The sequence below is a fragment of the Echinops telfairi genome, unplaced genomic scaffold (assembly GCF_000313985.2).
Source record: "Echinops telfairi isolate 266 unplaced genomic scaffold, ASM31398v2 ScPeMD7_23;HRSCAF=83, whole genome shotgun sequence".
NCBI classification, from domain to species: Eukaryota; Metazoa; Chordata; class Mammalia; order Afrosoricida; family Tenrecidae; genus Echinops; species Echinops telfairi.
Window position 1 is genome coordinate 18,043,245 of NW_022103920.1, and position 6,000 is coordinate 18,049,244.

Below are 6,000 nucleotides of genomic sequence, written 5' to 3' on the forward strand. Positions count from 1 at the left end.
ATCATCATGTATTTGTATTCATTTTATAGTGATTCTTCTTGATGCTAATTGTCCCATCCAAGTCCATCTCTTGTAGATTTTAGAGCATAGATATTAAAATAGCTAAGTCCTTAAGTAGAAGATGCCATTCACTTTTTATTGTTGTTGGTGTTGTTGTTATGTGCCATTGAGTTGCTTTAGACTCAGAGTGACCCCGTGTCCAACAGAAAACACTGCCCGGGTCTGCGCCATCCTCACAAGTGTTTTTATGTTTGACCCCATGTTTGCCATCACGGTGTCACTCCACCTCATCGAGGACCTTCCTCTTTTGTGCTGCCCCTCCACTTTACCAAGCAGGATGTCCTCCAGGGACTGGTCTCTCCTGACAACACGTCCAAGGTACGTGAGACAAAGTCTCACCATCCTTGCCTCTAAAGAGCATTCTGATATTTTCTGCCATTACAATAGTTCAAGTGCATTCACTTTTCTTCCATTTTCTTTATATAGTGCACAGCTTTCTCATACATATGAGGCAGTTGAAAAATCCCATGCCTTGGCTTAGGCGTACTTGAGGCCGCAAAGTAACATCCTTGCTTTTCAACACCTTAGGAAGACCTTGTGGCAGGGTTACACAATACAATGCATCCCTCGATCTCTTGACCACTGCTCCATGCACGTTGCTAGTGGATCCAAGCAAGGTGCAATTCTTGATAACTTCAATTGTTTCCACATTTACCATGCTGTGACCTAGTGGTCCAGTTGTGAGCATTTTGGTTTTTCTTTCTTTCTTTTTGCAAACATTCAGCTGTAATCCATACTGAAGGCTGTCGTCCTTGATCTTCATTAAGGAGTACTTCAACTCCTTCTCACGTTCCGCCAGCAAGCTTGTTTCATCAGCATATCACAAGTTGTTTGTAAGCTTTCCTCTAATCCTCATACTGCATTCTTCTTCATGTAATCCAACTTCTCTTATCATTTACTCATCATCTTTCATAGACTTGTTTGTTCTACTGAGCTCGGCATCCTTCTGATCTCATTAGAGAAACAAAATGTCAGTGATTAAAGAGTCTACTTTCTCTCATGGATGGTCATCATGAACACTTGGTTTTATTGTTACTGTGGGCTCACTTACTCTTACTTTGTTCCTTGTTATAGGGGTTTTCATTCATTCATTCATTGGCTCATGTTTGTTGAGCCTTTTAGAACCACAAACTGGGGGAATAGTGGTGAATAATATGAGAAGTTACTGTTCTTCTGAAACCTAGATCCCATAGGAGATATACAAGTATTTGCTTTGAAGGGAAAGAAGCATGGTGTCTTTGCAGATCTGAAAAAATACAATTGTGATGAAGTGGGGAGACTTAGAAGATGAATCAAATGAGGTTGGAGAGACAGGAAGGGGCCCGGCTACATAAGACCTTCTAGACCACCATCAGGATTGCCAAGAGCTGTCCTAATCAGATCTGCATTTGGCTTGGATATGAGACATAACATCAGAGGGGACCAAGAGCTCATGCTGAGACAATGCACACCGTTCCTGAAAAAAGAGATGATAGGTGTAGGACTAGAGAGGTGATGATGAAGAGACCTTGAGATTCAGAAATATTTAGGGGGTAAACATCTCTGATATAAAGATATTTCAGGATGTGGTGAAGAGGGTATAAATATAAAGATTGAGGGAGACAGAAGCATGAATATCATATCTCCAGGATTTCAAATTATTTGAGAAGGACTTGGTTTTGAAGCGGATGGACTGGGGTGAGAGAGGAGAGTAGGCATGGATTTTTGAAAATTGATTTTCAGAAAGAATAAGTTACATGTATTAAAATAAAAATGTATACACTTAGATAACCACCCCCACAATCAAGATATAAAGCTTATGGTCTAAACTGCTTGCTCCTACCCTTTGCGGACCCTCTTACTCTCCACTGCCAACATGGTGCTGGCCTCAGGCCGTCCTTGGTCAGCTGGCTCACTAGAGACTGGATTTGCCTGTTCTAAAAATTCAGTCTTCTGCCATGTCAGAAGAAAGACCCGATGAGCTGTGGGAGGACATCAAGAATAATATTCATGAAGAAAGCGATAGGTCATTAGAAAGACAGGAAAGAGATGCGAATGCAACATACTAGCACGGAGCAGGGAACCAGTAGAGAGGTCTGAGGGGCCGGCCCCCATCCCAACTACGTGGACAGCTGCCCCTCCCCCCAGAAAAATTTGCTTCACAGGACAGCACTGAAGCTATAGCTCAGAGAGAGGTACTTGTCTGATCAGAGCACATGGGAGCAAATGAAGGGGGAGGAAGAGAGAGTGGAGCACATCCTGGCCCAACAAGCCTAGAGGACGATATCCCTGATCAGAGCAGCCAATGCACAGAGAGGACCATATGGCCGGTCCCACTATGAGACATGACATCCCTCACTGACCCATAGCCCTACAGGGGACAACACTGGAGACACAGTGTGGGAACTGCGCCTGTTCTGACCTCACCACACTGAGGCAAAACACTACGGTCGTGCAACAGATCAGCAAGGGGAGCAGAGCAAGGAAGTCCCGAGGGAATACCAAAAATAGACTTTGGGGCCAGGGCGTGGCACCCCAAACTCCATCAGACTCGACCAGAAAACACTCCTAAAGGTCAACAAACAGACCTTGGACTTAAAAAAAAAAGTCAGGAAAGAAAGAAAAGATGAAAGTGGATGTCAGAAGAGACCCTTAACGCTTGTTCTTATTCATAAAGTAGGTAAGGGACATGGAGGAAATGATGAAGCCAAAGAGCTGAACAGAAAATTTCAAAGAGCAGCTTGAGAAGACAAAGTAAAATATTATAATGAAATGTACACAGCTCTAGGGTTGAAAAACCAAGAGCGGAGAACATAATCGGCATATCTTAAGCTGAAAGAACACAAGAAAAACTCCGAACTCGTGTTGGCAATACTGAAAGATCTATGGGCAAAATACTGAAGGCTGGAGGACGCACCACAGGGAGATGTAACAAATACACAGAGTCACTGTACCCCAAAGGACTAGTTAACATCCCACCATTTCAAAAGGTAGTATATGAGCAAGAACCAATGGTGCTGGAGGAATAAGTTCAAGCTGCACTGAAAGCACCAGCCAAAAGCAAGTCTCCAGGAATTGATGGAATACCCACTGAAGTGCTTCCACAAGCCGAGGAAGCACTGGAAGCACTCGCGTGTCTATGTCAGAAAATTTGGAAGACAGCTCCATGGTCAACTGACTAGAAGAGATCCATATTTACACCTGTTCCAAAGAAGGGTGGCTCAACAGAATATGAAAATTATAGAAAAATATCATTGATATCACGTGTAAGTAAAATTTTGCTGAAGAGCATCCAAGAATGGTTGCAGCAGTACAGGGACAGGGAGCTGCCAGAGGTTCAGGCTGGATTCAGAAGAGGATGTAGAGCAAAAGCTATCATTGCTGATGGCAGATGGGTCTTGGCTGAAAGCAGAGAACAGCAGAATGATGTTTACTTGTGTTTTGTTGACTATGCTAAGACATTTGACTGTGTGCACCATAACAAACTATGGATAGCCGTGAGAGGAATAGGAATCCGGACCTGAACATGGGTTTAAACGGTAGTTTTGGAAACAGAACAAGCGCATACTGCATGATTTAAAATCCGGAAAGGTGTGTGACAGGGTTTTATCCTCTCACCATACTTATTCAGTCTGCATGTTGAGCAAAGCATCAGAGAAGGTGGATCATATGAAGAAGAATGTGAATCGTGATTTTGGAGGAAGGCTTCTTAACAACCTGGAACATGAAAGTGAAACAACCTTGCCTTCTCACAGTGAGGAGGGCCTGAAGCACATTCGGATGAAGATCAAGGATTCTAGCCCTCAGTATGGTTTACAGCTCAATGCGAAGAAAACTAAAATCCTCACAACTGAACCGGTTGGTAACACCCTGGTAAATGGAGAGAAGATCGAAATTGTCAAGGATTTCATCTTGTTTGGACCCACAATCAATGCCCTTGGAAGTAGCAGTCAAGAGATCATATGTTGCATGCCATTGGGTAAATTTTCAGCACAAAACCTCTTTTTAGCACTTTGAGCACTAAAGTGTACCTGACCCATGCCAGAGTATTTTCAATGGTGTCATCTGCATGTGATAACTGAACATTTATTAAGGAAGATCAAAGAATTCAATGCCTTTGAATTGTGGTACCGTGGAAGAATATTGAACGTGCCCTGGCTTGCCACAAGAACAAATAGATCCCTTTTTGGAAGACATACAGCCAGAATGCTCATCATGCTTGGTAAAATAGTAGGGCAGCGAGAAAGAGGAAGATTGTAAGCTAGATGGATTGACTGGTGGCATCCACACATAAGGCTCAAACATAAGCAAAATTGTGAGGGTGGCACATGACCAGGTAGTGTTTCCTTCTGTTGGACAGAGGGTTTCTATGAGTCAGAACACACTCTAAGGCACCTCACAATAACAACAACAACAAACTTGCAATAAATTGAATCTTAGTACTTTTGGTCTTTTGGGACTGTCTTCTTTTGTCATATAGGCATTTTGAGATCTGTTCATTTTATTGTATATATGTGTCTATTTTTAGAGCTGAGCAATATGTCCTTCATCTATTGGATATTTAGGCTGTTTTAAATTCTTACCTACTATGATTATCATTGAGTACATAGTTCAGTCCTGTATTTTGTGGATATGTTTTTATATATCTTTTTGCAAATTTATCTACAAGTAGCATTGCTGATTTGTAGTGCATGTGCATAGTTAAGTCTTAGAAACACATATACAAAGAATTATAACTCTATGGATCTACCAAATCATTGTCAAACGTGGTTGTATCATTTTGTAGTCCAACCATCAATATGTGGAAGTTCCAGTTGCTCCGTGTCCTTGGGCAAACGTGGTGTTGTGGGTCTCTAACTTTGAGCATTCTAGTAGGTACGTAGTAGCATCTCATTGCAGTTTTTATTTTCATTTCCCTGGAGGGGTAATATGGTCGAGCATCTTTTCATATGCTTATTGACCATCATCTTTTCTGAAGTTCTGCTCAAATCTTTTTCTCATTAAACAATTCGGACATTTGTCTTATTATCGAGTTTCAAAAACTCATTGTGGAATCTCCAAGTGCTTGACGACTAACTGAAAGATGGTGTGTGTGTGTGTGTGTGTGTGTGTGTGTGTGCTTGGTGATTTGAATCCAAAAGCAGGCTGATCACCAATGGTCCCAGGTACTCTACCATGACCATAAGCACGATTCTGTACCTTCAGTTTTCATCGTGTGACATTTGAGAAGCTTTGAAATGTCCAAGTGGAGGACTCATTAGACAATTGATGTTAGCTCTGTGCTTTAGATGAAGCATGGGCTGAACACGTCAATCTGAGAAGTGAATGACAATCAATGCTGTAGGCATGGTTTGCGATTACCACCAGTGCAAAGGAGAGAAAGAGAAAATAATTGGGGCAAGGGTCAACCCTCCAGGACCTTCACTTTAAATTGTAGGCAGAGGACGACAACCAGAGGCTGTGACAAAGAAGGAACTTCCAGAAAGTTAGAAGCAAACCAGGAGAGCGTAGTTCCAGAAGCCAGGGAAGGCGTAGTCAAGAGGGTCATGCTGCTGATTCAAGTGAGATGGGGACTCAAACTTGAACGCGTGATTTTCAGACATGAAAAGGTTTCGTAACCTTCCCCAGAGCAGTGTCAGCAGAGAACAAGATTCAATGCTCAGAATAGAGTGGGAGGTAATACCGTGGAGAAGGTAAGTTCAGATAATCGTTTTAAAAGTTTGATTGTAAAGAAGAGACAAAAAAGATCGTTTGGGAGTTGAAATTGCATGAGGGTTTGAGTAATGCTTTGCTTTCTTTTCTCTTGCCCTTTTCCTTTTTTTTCATTAATCATTTTATTGGGGGCCTCTTACAAATCTTTTAGCCATCTACCATTCAGTTGTATTGATCACACTTGTACATATGTTGCCATCAACATCTTCAAAACATTTTCTTTCAACTTGAGCCCTTGGTATCAGCTCC

The 6,000-nt window shown here is 42.0% G+C and overlaps 1 protein-coding gene across 2 annotated transcripts in view; it reads left to right on the forward strand.

Annotated features, from left to right (window-relative positions):
• GRM8 (glutamate metabotropic receptor 8) overlaps nt 1-6,000 on the forward strand; it is a 939,770-nt gene that overhangs the window by 167,453 nt on the left and 766,317 nt on the right. The window lies entirely within an intron of this gene.